Raw genomic sequence first — 18129 nt, forward strand, 5'->3', positions numbered from 1 at the left:
GGCTATCTCCTTGTCCGTCTTCTGAGCTTCTCTGATCTTATCCATCAAAGTAGATTGAATCTCCAAAGCTGCTACCTAACCTCTCGGAACAATTTCCAAACATAGCTCGCGAAGGTCATCTGCCAACTCTTCTGCCAACTCCTTGGGTAATTCTCCGGTCATGAGTGTATTGACATGACTTTTGCGGCTCAACATATCGGTTACTACGTTAGCCTTTCCAGGATGATAATGCAACCTCATATCATAATCCTTAATGAGTTCTAACCATCTCCTCTGCCTGAGATTTAACTCCTTCTGCGTGAAAATATACTTCAAACTCTTGTGATGCGTGTATACCTCACAATGGTTTCCGATGAGAAAATGTCTCCAAGTCTTCAACGCATGCACTACGGCTGCTAACTCCAAATCATGGGTAGCATAATTTAACTCATGGGGTTTAAGCTGTCGTGAGGCATATGAAACAACTCTTCGCTCCTGCATAAGTACGACTCCAAGTCCTCGACGAGAAGCGTCGCAATACACTTCGTAATCCTTGCGTTGATCTGGCAGAATCAACACTGGTGATGTAACCAAGCGTTTCTTCAACTCCTGAAAACTGGCCTCACATTCCTCAGTCCGTTTGAACTTGGTGTCCTTCTTCAACAACTCCGTCATGGGCTTCGCAATCCTTGAGAAATTTTCAATGAACCTCCGGTAGTATCCTGCGAGTCCAAGAAAACTCCAAATCTCTCCGACTGACGTGGGTGACTCCCAATTTGTAACAGTGACAACTTTGGTGGGGAGTACTGCTATTCCTTCTCCGGATATAACATGTCCAAGGAATCCAACTTCCTTCAACCAAAACTCACACTTGCTGAACTTGGCGTATAGCTGATGTTCCCTGAGCTTCCCAAGTACCAAACGCAAATGCTCTTTATGTTCTTCTTCATTCTTCGAGTAGACCAGAATATCATCAATGAACACCACAATGAACTTATCCAAAAACTCCATAAACACCTTGTTCATCATGTTCATAAAATAGGCAGGTGCGTTAGTCAGGCCAAACGACATAACGGTATACTCATATAGCCCGTACCTCGTGGTAAAAGTTGTCTTAGGTATATCCTTGTAAGTGCATCTAGTGCCACCCCTAGTTGGGTTTGGAGTATTGACGACAAACCTGGTTGAGGGACTAATGTGTTTGTGAGAATTGCAAGATAACACAGGTGGTAGTCCCTCATTGATTCGGTTTACCTACCGGAGATGACCCCTAAATATGTATGAAGACATTGAAGACAATGGTGGTATGTGAAGATATTCACATTGAAGACTATGACAAGAGAAGACATTGCGTGAAGACTATGGAGCGCGAAGACTTAGTTGTTTCATTGTTTCCTTTTCTTCTTTGTTGAGTCATAGGAACCACCGTACTGTTAAGTGGGGTCCCAGTGAACAAATTCAGAGTGATTGAAGTGATGCTCAACCAAAATCCTATGTCTTCGAGCGAAGACAATGAGAGCAAATCTTATCTAGAGCTGGATGAGTCAACTTTACTTGTAGCCCAAGTAAAGCTGTCGCGTGTGTTTGAAATCTGACCGTTGGAACACGTGTCAGTTCCTTAGTGACCCAGGGTCATCTCGGACAAATCAGGTCGGGTTTCTTAGTGGCTATAAATAGCCCACCCCCCTACACCATAAATTGGTGGCTGCTCAGAGTTAGTGCACGGCTTTTGTCGTTTGAGAGCAACCCACCTCCGAAGCTTTTGAGAGAGAGAAATCCTTGCGAGGACAAAGCCCAAACACCCAGAGCCAAAGAGTGTTAGGCATCACTGAAGTCTTTTTGTCCGCGTGACCTGAAGACTTGTTACACTTGAGGACTGTGAATCCTCCAGCCGGTTAGGCATCGCGTTCTGAGCATCCAAGAGTCATTGTGGATCGCCGGTGAACGAAGTCTGTGAAGGTTTGGAAGTCTACCTTGAAGACTTACCAGAGTGATTGGGCGAGGACTGGGTGTCCTTAGCTCAAGGGGAATAAGGTGAAGACGCGGTCTTCTGAGTTGAATCTCAGCCTCCCTAACCAGACGTACAGTTTTCACAACAACTGGAACTGGTCCAACAAATCATATGTCCTCAACAAGTGACTGGTTCTATCCTCTCCCTCTCCTTACTTACAGTTTGTCTTCGTGAAGTCATTGCCTGCTTGCACTACCTGTTTGACTTCACTGTGTAACTACTATCATTGTTTGGTTTCATACTATCTTCCATCCTGATCTTTACTACCTAGCTGCTATTACTCTTCGTGCTTTCACTTCATTGCATACTTGACTATGGCTTGCTTAGTGTAGTCTACCTTCTGCTGCATATCAATAGGTTCATTTCTATTGTTTGTCTTCAAAGCTCTCATGTTTTGAAGACTTTCATAAAAATCGCCTATTCACCCCCCCCTCTAGTCGATAACTAGCACTTTCAATTGGTAGCAGAGCAAAGTACTCCCTTGTTCTGTGTGATTCGGTTTAACCACCTGGAGTTTTAGCTATGTCGACTGCAGGGATATTCAAAGTCTCCGCTGCTTGCCTTGTCTTCGATGGAACTGAATATCCCTACTGGAAGAATAAGATGTGCATGCATCTTGAAGCCATTGATGTCGACCTCTGGTATGTCGTCAAGAATGGCGTTCCCAAGACTGGTGAAGGTGTCACCCCTGCTGATGTCAAGAAGTTCATTCAACTGGATTCTACTGCCAAGAACATCATCTATGGTCATCTGACCAAAGGACAGTATGGCCGTGTGAGTGCTCTAGAAACGTCGAAGCTAGTCTGGGACTGGCTCTCCAAGGTCAACGAAGGCGTCTCAACCAAGAGAGATCAAAGGATCAGTGTTCTTCACAACCTCTTCAACTGCTTCAAGAGAAACGACAATGAGAATGTCCAGCTCACGTTTGATCACCTCACTGACATCATAAATGAGCTTCGTGCTCTCGGCGCCACTGAGATCACCAAGCATGAAATCATCAAGACATTGCTGAGATCACATGACAGCTCATTCGACACCCTTGCCCTGATGATACAAGAATGCCCTGACTTCAAGACACTCGATCCGTCTGACATACTTGAGAGGCTCAATACACATGAGTTCCAGCGATCTGAGAAAAGAGATATCTATGCTCCCAACTATGGCCGAACTCGTGCTTTGAAGGAAAAAGCTGTTTCCTCATCTGAAGAAGAATCTGACTGCAGTTCTGATGATCCTGAAGACATTGGAAAGGAACTTGCCATGCTTGTGAAGAAGTTCCAGAAGTTCACTAAGAAGAAGGGCTTCAGAAAGTCTTCACGATCCAGCTCAAGAAATGATGAAGCTTCCACTCATGACTACAAGAAGAGAACATGTCACAAGTGCAAGAAACCTGGACACTACATCTCTGAGTGTCCACAGTGGGACAATGAGAACAACAAGAAGAAGAAGAGCAAGGAATATGATTCTGATGACAACAAGAAGAAGAAATCCTCAAAGTCTTCTTCCAAGTCCTCATCCAAGTCTTCATCTCATAAGAAGAGCTCATCTGGCAAGGCTCGTGCTTTTGTTGGCAAGGAGATGGATTCAGAGGAGGAGTCTACTTCTGAGGAGGCGGAGGTGGAGTCTGAGGAGGAGTCCGACCCAGGCGTTGCAAGTCTGGATCTAGCTACAGCCTACGTTGCCAAGTCCATCTTCAACACTGAAGACAATGGCGCCGTCACCAACGCTGATGCTAATGACAAGGACGACTCTGCTCCCACCTACTGCTTCATGGCAGGTGGTGCCAAGGTAAAATCACGCGATGCTTACTTTCAAACATCAAGTGAAGATGACTCTGATTGTGAATCCAAACCCAGCTACAAAACACTTGCTAAAATTGCAACTGAACAACAGAAAGCTATGGAACATACTCAAAAACTGTTAGACAAAAGCGATGACCTGTTGGACGCGGAAATGACCCGTTCTTAGTCCTTAATTAAAGACATAAAAAATCTTCATGTTAAGTACCAGCAACTTGAAAGTCGTCATGAAACGCTCTCAACCACTCATGAAAAGCTTTCCTATGATTATCTCCAAAGGAAGCAAGAGCTTGAGAAATTGAGAGCGGCTCATGAAGATCTTCAAAAGGAGAATGAGTCACTTCGTGCTCAACAGATTAGTCCCGCTCAGGAAGGATTTGAACCACCATGTCTAAAATGCCTTGAGCGTGATAACGCTACTTCTGTTGCTGCATGTTCTACTGCTGCCACTGTTGCAATATCTTCAATTGTTGATGTGGTGACTAACCCCTTTGCTGAGGATACCACTACTATTGCTGATGAAAATGCTAGGTTGAAGACATTGCTTGAAACAGGGATGTACAAAAGTCTCAAAGGGCATCAGACACTGTGCGATGTCCTCAAAAAGCAGATTCTGAACCGAAACCCTAGGAAAGAGGGTGTTGGGTTCGAGAGGAAAATGAATGTTGATGGCTCCTACTGGAAGCCTGAGCAGTACCCCAAAACCACATGGGTTGCTGCAAAGGGACCTTCAGTGGATCCATCCACCTTATCTGGCTTCACTTGTGCTAACCCAATTATCATTGATGAATCCTTTGATGCAAACTATAAACTATTTAAGAATCGGAATGGTGAACTGTTTGCCAGGTATATTGGTACTAACTGCAGGAATGGGCCACGTATGAAGAAGATCTGGGTTCCCAAAAGTTGTCTTGAGAATCTTCCTGTGAATGTCATCATAACACCAGCTGGGAAGAAGACAAATCCCAGACCAAAGGCTTCATATGGTCCAAAGGCTTCATATAGACAGAGGACTCACCTGAGTCACCCTAACGCCAATGTTTTGCAGGGAAATCATACTCAGACTTATGAATATGAGTGTGTTTCTTCAAACCGCTATGTTCATAAAACTAAGAACTTTTCTGCTTATTCATATGAGTACTATTCACCTCCTGCAAGCCTATTTGCTAAGGCTTCAAAGCCGAAGTTCTCAGATGCTGCACTTAGACTCATTGCTTCTAAGCCACCCCTGAAGATGTGGGTGGTTAAGAAGAATTAACTTTCTTTTGCAGGGAAAGGTCTCCAGCCAGAAATCAAAGGCGTTTGATGCTACTGCTAGGGACCTAAAAAATCTTGTAGGGCGCAAGATCAAATGTCCAAATGGTCTCACTATGTATTTTGTTCCTGAATCGCTTGCCAATCATCCTATCAGTCCTAATCTTAATCTGAGCTTTGATAATCCTCTTGTGCATCAAATGTTTATGCTTCACAATACTCTTGGTGAAGCCTATCCCCCTAACTGTACTGTAGGGTATGACACCTCATGCTTCAGAATGGATTATGGACAGCGGATGCACTAATCATATGACTGGTGATCGAAGCCTTCTCATGGACTCAGCCTTACGTCCATCTGACTAGAGTCACATCACATTTGCTGACACTGGTAAAACCAAGGTATTGGGTCTAGGTAGAGTTGCAATCTCAAAGGATCAGCACATGGATAAAGTGATGCTTGTTGAATCCCTTGGTTTCAACTTTTGTTTGTCTCAATGCTTTATGACTTGAACATGATTGTGATATTTGGAAAATATCGTTGCCTTGTACTAATGGAATCTGACAAGTCTCTAGTCTTTGAAGGGTACCGGAAAGATGATCTGTACATGGTAGATTTCTCAGCAGGACCACAACTTGCAGTATGTCTTCTAGCAAAAGCTTCAGAGTGCTGGCTCTGGCATCGGAGGCTAGGGCATGCCGGCATGAGGAAATTACACACACTCGCAAAGAAGAAGCATGTCATAGGCATCGAGGGCGTCAAGTTCAAGAAGGATCACTTGTGTGGTGCCTGCGAAGCTCGAAAGATGACTAGGGCCAAGCATCCCTCGAAGACAATTATGATGACATCTCAACCCTTCGAGCTGCTACACATGGACTTATTTGGCCCTACTCACTACTCTACTCTCACTACTATTGCTTGTCTCTATGGCTTCGTCATTGTTGATGATTATTCCAGATATACATGGGTGCATATAATTCTCTACAAGACTGAAGTGCCGGATGTCTTCAGACACTTCGCCAACCGTGCCATGAACAATTATGGCATCAAGATCAAGCAAATCAGAAGTGACAACGGCAGAGAGTTCAAGAACACCGGCCTCGACCTTTACCTAGATACATTGGGCATCAATCATGAGTTCTCAGCTCCGTACACACCTGAGCAAAATGGCATCGTAGAGCGCAAGAACAGAATGCTCGTTGAGATGGCACGAACGATGCTTGATGAATACAAGACTCCATGAAAGTTCTGGCCTGAAGCTATTGATACTGCATGCCATGTCATCAACCGTGTTTATCTTCACAAGCTTTTGAAGAAAACATCCTATGAACTCCTCACTAATGGGAACTGGAGAAATCATACCATCTGAAGCACTGTCTGAAGAGGAACTTATCATTTCTGCACCTAATCAACCTGAAGACAATGCTCAGCCCGAAGACAATCCTCCTAACAATGACAATGATCAGCAAGAGCAAAATCTTCATCCAGTTCATCCTCGTGTTGCAAATGAAGTACAGATTGAGAAGATAATTGATATCATCAATGCGCCTGGTCCACTCACTCGTTCAAGAGCAACACAACTAGCAAATTTCTGTGGGCACTTTGCATTTGTCTCAATATCTGAACCCAAGAAAGTTGCTGAAGCCTTCATGGAACCTGAATGGATTCAATCCATGCAAGAAGAGCTTCAACAGTTCAAGCTGAACAATGTCTGGGAACTTGTCAAGCGTCCTGACCCTCGTAAGCACAACATAATAGGCACAAAATGGATATATCGCAACAAGCAAGATGAGCATGGTCAAGTTGTCAGAAACAAGGCTCGTCTCATTGCTCAAGGATACACTCAAGTTGAAGGGATTGCCTTCGATGAGACGTTTTCTCCCATGGCTAGGCTTGAAGCTATTCGCATATTACTAGCCTATGCAAATCATCACAACATCCTGCTGTATCAAATGGATGTGAAGAGTGCATTTCTCAATGGAAAGATTGAAGAAGAAGTGTATGTTGCACAACCTCCTGGCTTTGAAGATCCAAAACGTCCTCATATGGTGTACAAGCTAAACAAGGCACTGTATGGCCTCAAACAAGCGCTCGCGCTTGGTATGATACACTCAAAGACTTCCTGAAGAGCAATGGCTTCAAACCTGGTTCCCTGGATCCCACACTCTTCACGAAGACATATGATGGTGAACTATTTATGTGGCAAATATACGTGGATGACATTATCTTCGGATGCACCAACCAGAAATACAGTGATGAATTTGGACACATGATGCAAGAGCAATATCAGATGTCAATGATGGGTGAGCTGAAGTTCTTCCTTGGTCTTCAAATTCGTCAACAAAGCAATGGTATCTTCATATCTCAAGAGAAATATCTCAAAGATTGCTTGATGAAGTTTGGAATGCAAGACTGCAAAGGTTACACGACGCCAATGCCAACCAAGAGTCATCTGGGTCCTAACGCCAATGGTAAAGAGTTCAATCAAAAGGTATACCACTCCATGATTGGTTCTTTACTTTATTTATGTGCATCTAGACCAGATATTATGCTTAGTGTTTGCATGTGTGCTTGATTCCAAGCGGCACCAAAGGAATCGCATCACTTAGCTGTGAAGTGAATTCTTCGATATTTGGCTTACACCCCAACAATAGGATTATGGTATCCAAAGGGCTCAGAATTTGATCTAGTTGGATTCTCGGATGCTGACTATGCTGGTGACAAGGTGGATCGCAAGTCTACATCAGGCACGTGTCACTTTCTGGGACGATCACTTGTCTGTTGGTCTTCAAAGAAGCAGAACTGTGTATCACTCTCCACTTCTGAATCTGAATACATTGCTGCTGGATCTTGTTGCGCTCAGCTTCTATGGATGAAGCAAACACTCAAGGACTATGGCAACCATCTGAAACAAGTACCACTCTACCGCGACAATGAAAGCGCCATCAAGATAGCCAACAACCCAGCTCAGCACTCGAAGACAAAGCACATTGAAATTCGTCATCACTTTCTCAGAGATCATGTTATGAAGGAAGATATTAACATCATTCACGTCAACACTGAAGAGCAATTGGCAGATATGTTCACAAAGCCCTTGGATGAGAAAAGGTTTTGCAAGTTGCGGTGTGAGCTAAATATCTTGGAATCCTCGAATGTCCTCTGATCAGGCACACATCCTAACACTTATGCATGTTGATGACTTAGATGTGCAACACACCAAGTAAAGTATATCTTCAATCAATGAAGACTTACACTCTAAGTGTGAATACATTAATGCGGAATTTGACTTCGGAGCGCCAGGAGAATTGTGCGCCATGTCTGGGTCTAATACTTCCTATACGGTGGGTAACGCCACCACCAAGTTCTTCTTTTTAAAGTGTTTTTCTCATGGCGTTACATTTGCTATGTCTTCGCATTTGGTTTGTTTTCAATATCAACATGACTTCATGTTTATCTTCACAATGTTGATTTGGTCCTATTCTGATATATACATATATTAGTGTTCTGTCGTCTACAACATTCACTTATAGCTATGTCTTCTCGTTTGAATCTTTTGAACTATGTGAATGTGATCAGACCCTAACCTCTCTATGCTTTCTCCCTCAAACTCTATCTATCCAAATCATATGCATTCTGTTGAAATTGTCGAATGTCTTCTCTGCGTCCTTGTCAGCAGAAGGTACAGAGACAAACATTAAATCTGTTTTAAATGCTCAATTCTTATTGCCTAAAACCCGGAGAAGCCGGAATGACCACCCGACAGTCCAGACGTGCGTGGGAACATGGGACAACTCCCAATGTGTTGCATGTTCGCCACGTGTCCCTCAGATGTGAACCGCCAGGGGCACCTGCGTAATTCTGCTGTGCCGTCCCTCTCCCTATAAATGCACATCCCATCGCGGTCAAAACACTTCTTCCACCTCTCCACCTCGACAAACCATAGCGCCACCGCTAGCTCTCGACGACGCCCGCGACAAAGCGCTTAGCTGCCGCTACTCTCCGACGCCGTCGTCACACCGGCCGCGGACATCGTCTTCTCAGCCGCCGCCGTAGGTGTCCTCCGTCGCCAAGTTAGGGCACGGAAGATCGAACTGCTTGGCCTCATCTTCTACTCCGTCTAGCAGTTCATCGTGTGGTAAATTAAAACTCTTTTTTTACCGTCCTTTTGATCCTAAAGATTCATCCTTTCTACCAAAAGTAGTTTCTGCCTCCACAAATTTGGATCTATCCTGTTGTGCATCTCACATGATGCCAAGTATATTCACTTATGCTTCACACGTGGTTAGATTCCTCACTTGTACTTATTCTTGAATTCGTACAAATCTGGAACCAACTCTCAACATATAAGTGAATGTCTTGGCGCTATGAGGTCAATGTCTTCTAAACAGATTTATCTTCAAAATCTTCTGAGAATGCATATGACCTCTTCCCCTTCCCTCGCATCTCTAATGCTGTCACAGGTACATGTCCGTGGGAGAATCCCTTGGTTCTCATAGTCTGCATTCATTTGCAGAATTCTTACAGCATCATATCAACTCTCCCGAAGCCAGTTCCTGTCTGACCAGCAGACGGAAGCCTTTGAGAGTGTTGAAGCCATTCAGTCTGAACTTCATGGCAACAGATAAGTCAGCAAGGAAGGGTGGCAGACAGCGCCGTGGGAATACATCGAAGGATTTGCCACCAGATCTCTATGAGCTTTACAAGACAGATCCAGAGGAAGACTACAATCAGCACAAAACACGAATCCAATGGATTCGAGGATATTGGGCAGAACAATGGTACAAGTACAGGTTCGTGACCCAGGAATATGCTGAGAAGAATGCCATCAAGCGACCCTGGGGAGACATCTTGTACAAAAATCTTCCACCAAGGTCTAGAGCTGAAGCCATTGATCAAGGCTTCTACCCTTGCATGGTCCGTGGACCGCAGCCTGCTGATGCCGACCCATCTTCATTGTTATGGTGTCGTGACGACAATCTGTTTAAGCGCAACTTTCAGTTTGCCAAGAACTCGGCCAAAGAGAACAACAAGTCGCGGGGATTAGACTTCAATCCTGGTCCCTCTGCTCCTCGTGCCGATGGCACACGTGAAGCTGAACCCAATCTTGTTGGGCCCTTCTACAATCTAGAAGGTCTCATCACTCATATCACGGTTCAGGGGACTGCCATGGATCAACCTGCAGACGACGCTGACTCTGACGAAGCGCCTGCTCCACAGAAGTCTAAGAAGCTGAAGAAACCCAAGGCTTCGAAGCCTTCCCTTGCACCAAAAGCTTCGCGAGCGAAGCCTCTGGCCACTGCTCCTCCTGCACCAAGTGTGCAGTCAGAAGATCTCTCACGCATCTCCAAGTCTGAGAAGAAGAAAAAGAAGCCCATGCACACCACTAGTCCAGCTCTGACCCCTGCTGCTGTTCTGAGGAATGAGAACGACGCCATTGATCTGTCGAGTGACGACGATCTTGCTGATGACGCTCTTGAAGTGCTGATAAAGAGCAAGCAAGAGGCAGAAATCTTCAATGATTTGCCTCTCTTTGACGTGGAAGTGTTAAACAATTTCATTGATGAGTGGTTTGATACCCCCAATCTCAGCTTTGATGATCTGCAACTTCTCGTTGGCCTAAGCGTCTCCTTCCATGGCGCCATTGCTCCTGAGCTGGCTCTTGCTCAGAAAATTGTTGAGCTGAAGCACAAGATCGACTATGAAAAGGCTCAGTTCAAGAAGCACATGGCCAAGCTCAGCGTAACAGACGTCCAGAACTTCCAGGTCATGCTGCATGAGCTCAAGGAAGCATTTCACAAGAAACATGAAGAAGCGAAAGGTTCTCGAGAGCGAATGAAGCTTCTGGCTGCAAAGTGTGTTCAAGCTTACAATGAAGCTGAGAAGCGCAAGGCACTTGGGCGTCCTGGCATCGACCCTAAGATGGCTGCCAAGTAGAAGAAGCCTACTGTGGACCAAGCTGAACCATCCAGGCGGGAAGAACCTCGCATTGTCTTCCCCGCTAGTATGACAGGCGTGAAGCCTAAGGTCCCCACAGTGGCTTCAGAGCTTCAGAAGACAAGGGCAGCTGAAGCCAAAGCCAGAAAGCGCAAGAGCAAGAACACCACTGACGATGCTCCACCCACCAAGAAGCGAAAAACCAAGAAGAAAGATCGGGCTGCTCCCACAGAGCCCCTTGTCGTCGAGCCAATTTCTGTTGCTCGTCCTGCATCTGCACAACAAGAACATCATTTGATAGTTCATGAGCCTGCTTCCCCAGAGGCTCCTGAAGCTGAAGATATTCCAGCTATTGACCCCACCGCGGCTGAAGACATCGGTCAACACGACAATGTAGAAGATGATGAAGTCCTTCCTCAGATCAAGCACAATGTGGTATCATCGCCTGTTCTTACAAACAGCAAACTCATCAGCATTGGTCGTCCTTTGACGCCAATTACTCAGGGTGACTCATTGGCTGATCACCCACAAAACTCACCCCGTGAAGAAGAAACACCAACTACTCCCCCAACTCAAGTCATCGCTCCGGTGCTTGAAGATGATGACTTTGAGGCCCAACCTACTCCATCTCCACAAGCGTCGCCAGCTTTCCGCAGGCTTTGTAAGGGACCAAGGCCTCAAGTCACTTTGTTGAGTGTTCCAGAAGGAGAAGAGCGCCAATCGGTATCACGCCAAGTATTTCCTGAAGCCTCTCCAACTATGAACAACTTCGAGTCTGAAGCCAACGCGGCTGAAGATATTCCGGCTGCATCAGCCGATGACCAAGAAGAACCAAGAGTTAAAGAAGATCATGTTACTACACCCCCGTCCAACCCTGAAGTTGTTCTCGAGGAGAACATGTCCGACCCTCCAGCTACTCAAGTGGAGGTTAACAATACTGAGGCAACCACAAACAACTCAATTGAAGCCAATGACGTTGTCATGGCTGAAGCTACTGTGGTGCCTGAAGTTAATGTGGTGCCTGAAGTGATTGCACCTGAAGCCAATGCTGCACCTGAAGCAAATCTGCACCCTGAAGTTAATGTCAATGCCACTGCTCCAATACCGCCTCCAAGGCCACACACTATCGAGCAAGCATACAATTATGGTCAGCTGGTCACTGTCTGATCGCCCATTCTGGTTCCTCCTCCTGCTGCTGGTCCGGAATTTGACTATCATGTCGAGCACAGGCCTCAGGTCCAGAAGCCAAAGCCAAGGCTGCCCAGGTTTCCAGGTACTACCACTTCACCAGGGTCCTTCAATGCAAATGGCTTCATTACGCACAACACTTTCTTTGACAGTGCCAAGAACCCCTATTCCAAGCCAAGGATTTCATCTGATCGGTTCTGGAGCTATCAGCAGCGCAACTACTACTCATGTGTTCTCTATGATCAAGGGCGCATCTTCCCTCATATGCGTCTTGACTGTGAAGCCATTGCTGGATTGCCATGCCTTGAAGAAGCCCTTGACTGCTTCCGTGATGCTGGACTGCTGAATTTTGTAACTGATAAGGAGCATTGGAATGAAGAGCTTCTGCTGCAATTCTATGCCACCCTCCACATTTGCGGCTACAAGAGGGATCCAAAGACATGGGTCCTTGAGTGGATGACAGGCAACGTACACCATGAAGCTAAAGCTCTTGACATTATTGAGCTCACTGGTCTGCCCACTCCAGGTGAACTATATGAACCTGGTTGTCAGCTTCACCGCAATGCATTGGAGAGCATCTTTCAGAAGCCAGAGCCCAACATGAGCCAAACCTCTGCCACATGACGCTGATTACCCAAAGGAGTTCTTTGTTGAAGACCTAGAGTATCTGCCCCGCACTAGTTATCATATCATCAGGCAAACTCTATAGCCTGTCAAAGGACATTCTTCAGCAGCGAAACTTGTAGGAGCAATGAAGACTTTAGTCTTTTATATCTTCAACGGCATGAGCTTCAATGCTCAAGACTTCTTTATCAGGCAGTTGGCTGCATCAGGCTCTGATCTCTTTGGACTGAAGTTCTACACTCCACGGGTTATGCGCCTCATCAAGCTTCATTCAGCTGTCAACTATCAGCCCTCTGCTCGCAACCATCTGATCTTTTGGCCAGAGGTTGATATGTCAGTTGAAGCCATATACCCCGAGCCTGCCAAGGAGCCTGTTTGTCTTCACAATGCTGATCACCAAAGCTTCACACAGCCCATTGAAGGAGTCCAGGCTGTCACTCGTGTTTATCTTTTGGCTGGCAATACACGCTTACCTCACCGTGCTCAAACTGAAGCCACTAAAAGCACTATTGCTCAAAGGCCTCGGAAGCGATATCGTGTTCTCAATGACCGAGAGCTTCTCGTTGCCCTGCATCAGAAACAGGATAAGCATCACTACTAGCTGAAGCGGCAGATGCAAAGCCTCTTGGTGGACGTCAATCGCATTCGCAATCTTGCCACCAAGAATGCCTTTGTTACACATGAAACCTGTCGGAGGTCATGGAAGAGTTTGACATTGCTGAGTGCTGAAGCAGATCTTCAAGACGATGGCTTCACTGAAAGATTCAAGTTTGACTCCACTCCTCCAAGGAATGTTGTCTTACGTCGAACTCCCTCTCTTGAAGACTCTGGTTATTCCTCCTCAGCAGCAACGGTGAATGCCAGAGTCATAGATGATCAAGATGATGCTACCTCACCACCTCCAACTTTAGCGTGTATCGACACTGCACCAAGTTCTTCTGCACCGCCAAACCCTGATGCCAACCCTGCAGCTTCTCCTACTCCTTCTGGGAACGAGTAGAGGCTCTATGTCTTCAAACCTTTTTGGACCTTACTGACAAAAGGGGGAGAAGCATATGAGTTGATAGTCTTCAAGCGGGTCCATATGGGCGGTTGCTTTATATTTTGCGTAGTGTTTACAACTCACGCTTTTGATACATTTGGTTCTTTGAGTTGTAACACTTAAACTTGATGGTCGTCTGCTACTTGTTTGCTATTCTGTGATGCGATGATAAATCCTGCATGAAGTCATATTGCAGACGTCCATTTTTCATTATGCATGTCATTATCTTCGTTATATCAAATCATGCATGATGAATTGTCTTCATAAGTTGAAGAGGATCTCCACAAGTACAACCTGACATGTGCATTTGCATTCCAAGAGCAAATTACCTGTATGCACATCTTCATGGGGAGACTTTTGCTACTTATGAAGACAATACCTAAATCCTTTACAATTTCACATACTTTTATCCCCGTTGAAAACTTCAACCAGTTTGTCATCAATCACCAAAAAGGGGGAGATTGTAAGTGCATCTAGTGCCACCCCTAGTTGGTTTTGGAGTATTGACGACAAACCTGGTTGAGGGACTAATGTGTTTGTGAGAATTGCAAGATAACACAGGTGGTAGTCCCTCATTGATTCGGTTTACCTACCGAAGATGACCCCTAAATATGTATGAAGACATTGAAGGCAATGGTGGTATGGGAAGATATTCACATTGAAGACTATGGCAAGGGAAGACAATGCGTGCAGACTATGGAGCGCGAAGACTTAGTTGTTTCGTTGTTTCCTTTTCTTCTTTGTTGATTCATAGGAACCACCGTACTGTTAAAAGTGGGGTCCCAGTGAACAAAGTCAGAGTGACTGAAGTGATGCTCAACCAAAATCCTATGTCTTCGAGCGAAGGCAATGAGAGCAAATCTTATCCAGAGCTGGATGAGTCAACTTTACTTGTAGCCCAAGTAAAGCTGCCACGTGTGTTTGAAATCTGACCGTTGGAACACGTGTCAGTTCCTTAGTGACCCAGGGTCATCTCGGACAAATCAAGTCGGGTTGCCTAGTGGCTATAAATAGCCCACCCCCTACACCATATATTGGTGGCTGCTCAGAGTTAGTGCACGGCTTTTGTCGTTTGAGAGCAACCCACCTCCGAAGCTTTTGAGGGAGAAATCCTTGCGAGGACAAAGCCCAAACACCCAGAGCCAAAGAGTGTTAGGGATCACTGAAGTCTTTTTGTCCGCGTGACCTGAAGACTTGTTACACTTGAGGACTGTGAATCCTCCAGCCGGTTAGGCATCGCGTTCTGAGCATCCAAGAGTCATTGTGGATCGCCGGTGAACGAAGTCTGTGAAGGTTTGGAAGTCTACCTTGAAGACTTACCAGAGTGATTGGGCGAGGACTGGGTGTCCTTAGCTCAAGGGGAATAAGGTGAAGACGCGGTCTTCTGAGTTGAATCTCAGCCTCCCTAACCAGATGTACAGTTGTCACAGCAACTGGAACTGGTCCAACAAATCCTGTGTCCTCAACAAGTGACTGGTTCTATCTTCTCCCTCTCCTTACTTACAGTTTGTCTTCGTGAAGTCATTGCCTGCTTGCACTGCCTGTTTGACTTCACTGTATAGCTACTATCATTGTTTGGCTTCATACTATCTTCCATCCTGATCTTTACTACCTAGCTGCTATTAGTCTTCGTGCTTTCACTTCATTGCATACTTGACTATGGCTTGCTTAGTGTAGTCTACCTTCCGCTGCCTATCAATAGGTTCATTTCTATTGTTTGTCTTCAAAACTCTCATGTTTTGAAGACTTTCATAAAAATCGCCTATTCACCCCCCTCTAGTCGATAACTAGCACTTCAATCCTGCTCTCGAATCTTCAGCTGGTGGTACCCTGATCGCAGATCGATCTTGGAAAACACCTTAGCTCCTTGCAGCTGGTCAAACAAATCATTGATCATCGGCAGTGGGTACTTGTTCTTGATCGTCACCTCATTCAATCCACGATAATCAACAACCATCCTTAACGATCCATCCTTCTTCTCCACTAGAATTACTGGGGATCCCCAAGGTGACAAACTTGGGCGAATATAACCTTTATCCAGTAACTCCTTAATCTGCTTCTTAATTTCCTCCAAATCCTTTGCGGGCATTCTGTATGGTCTCTTAGATATTGGCCCTGTGCCTGGCAAAAGCTTAATAAAAAACTCAATGTCTCTATCTGGTGGCATGCCTGGCAACTCTTCTGGAAATACATCCAGAAAATCCTTCACCACTGGTACTTCCTCCTGTACAAGTCCTGATAAGGAATTCACTTGAGTCCTATTCGGCATATGCCGGGATACATACTTGATCCTTCTTCCTTCTGGGGTGGTGAGGAAAATCGACTTCCTGGCGCAATCAATGTTTCCTCCATACTTCGATAAACAATCCATGCCTAATATCACATCCAGTCCTTGTGACTCCAATACTATTAGGTCTGAGGGAAACAGGTAGTTACCAATCCTAAATGGTAACCGATCACACCATAGGCTAGCCATATACTCTGCTCCTGGTGAGGTTACTAACATGGGTGACCTAAGGGCTTGGGTTGGCAGTTTAAACTTATCCATAAATCCCCTTGATATGTATGAATGCGATGCACCAGTATCAAAAAGTACGACTGCAGTAAATGACTTAACCAAAAACTTACCTATTACTGCATCGGGTTGGGCTTCAACCTCCTCCACGCTAATGTGGTTCACTTGTCCCCTGGTGAAAGGGTTGGGCTTCTTCCCAGAGCTTCCATTGCCGTTTCCATTCTTAGCTTCAAGACATTCATTGGCATAATGTGCAGTCTTCTGGAAATTGTAGGAAGTAACGTGGCTTAGATCTTTCTTGGCGGGTGTTGCCAGGTTGGAACGGTTCTGTCCGTTGCTTCCTCCATTACCATTCCCGTTCTTGGCGCCACTATGGTTATGCGAACTCCCTCCAGAGTGATTGTGACCTCCATGGTTATGGACAAGTCCTCCCGAGTTCGGGGTGAAACGGGGCCTCTGATGAGCTCCAGAATTATACTTCCCTTGTCCATACTTCCTCTTGCGGTTGTCAATCTGCTGCTGCTTCCCTTCAATCATGAGAGCTCTATCTACCAACTCCTAGTAGTTATTGAAATTTTAGTCCTTCCAGAAACTTCTCCTGCTTAGCTGCATCTGTAGCGACGTCATCTGGGGCATAACGTGCTAGCTTACTAAAGTCATCCACATACTGGCCAACGATGCGTCCTCCTTGGCATAAGTTGCGAAACTCATGCTTCTTCATGGCCATAGCTCCTGCTGATACATGGGCAGTGCAAAAACCTTGCTGAAACTGATCCCATGTCACTGTGTCAATGGGGTAAGTGACTGTGAAATTCTCCCACCATGATGCTGCGGGTCCATCAAGCTGATGTGCGGCAAAACACACACTCTCTCCGCATCTGTGCATCCTGCAGTAGTCAACTCCCTTTCAATCTTGCGGAGCGAATCATCTGCAACAATCGGCTCGGTGCTACTGGAGAACACCGGCGGATTCAGCCTAAGAAAATGGGCTAAGTGATCAACTGGTGGTGGTGGGGGTGGGTTGTTCTTGTTGTTGTTCCCCTGGTTCTGATTCTGGACTAGTATCTGCATCAATGCATTCTGCTGCTGGATCAACTGAGTGAGCTCCGGTGGGAAAGCAAATCCATTGTCGCGTCTTGGAGGCATCTGCTGGGTTTAGAAAAGGTGAGAAAACAGAGTAGAATGAGGTCTAGGGGGAAAACACTACCCATATGCACATGAGACAAACACAAACATATCACTCAATCAATCAAGTAAGGGCATACAATCGGTCTAGAACTATCGTTACAAAAGTGCTCGGACTATACTATATACATGGTGGAATACTACTACTGATATGGTGGTCAACTAGAAAAAAATTGATCGGTCGAAGACTCCATGATATCTGCTCCTGCTTCATCAACATAGTCATCATCGCTATCGTCGGGATCCGAGTCGGTGTCATCGATGATGATGTAGTTCTCCGGGCAAGTGGAACTGTCGTCTTCTCCTCTTGGCGCGGGGTCTCCCATGAATACTCCCAGCTTCCTTGTCAGGTCGTCATTCTTCTCCACTAGCACGACAATTTCCTCCTAATCCTCGCGAGTAGCCTTGAGTTCTTCCTCCAGTTCTGTGATCCTTGTCATTGCCTTCTTCAAATCTATCATGCCTGCGCACATCTGGTTCTCCTGGCGTCGAATGTGTTGTTTTAACTCCTGGATGAAAGCTGCAATCGATCTATCCTTCATGCTGCTGATCATCTCCCATTGCTCATCTCGGCGTTCACAAATCTGGTAGATAGTATCC

The sequence above is a fragment of the Aegilops tauschii genome, chromosome 4 (assembly GCF_002575655.3).
Source record: "Aegilops tauschii subsp. strangulata cultivar AL8/78 chromosome 4, Aet v6.0, whole genome shotgun sequence".
Lineage (NCBI taxonomy): Eukaryota > Viridiplantae > Streptophyta > Magnoliopsida > Poales > Poaceae > Aegilops > Aegilops tauschii.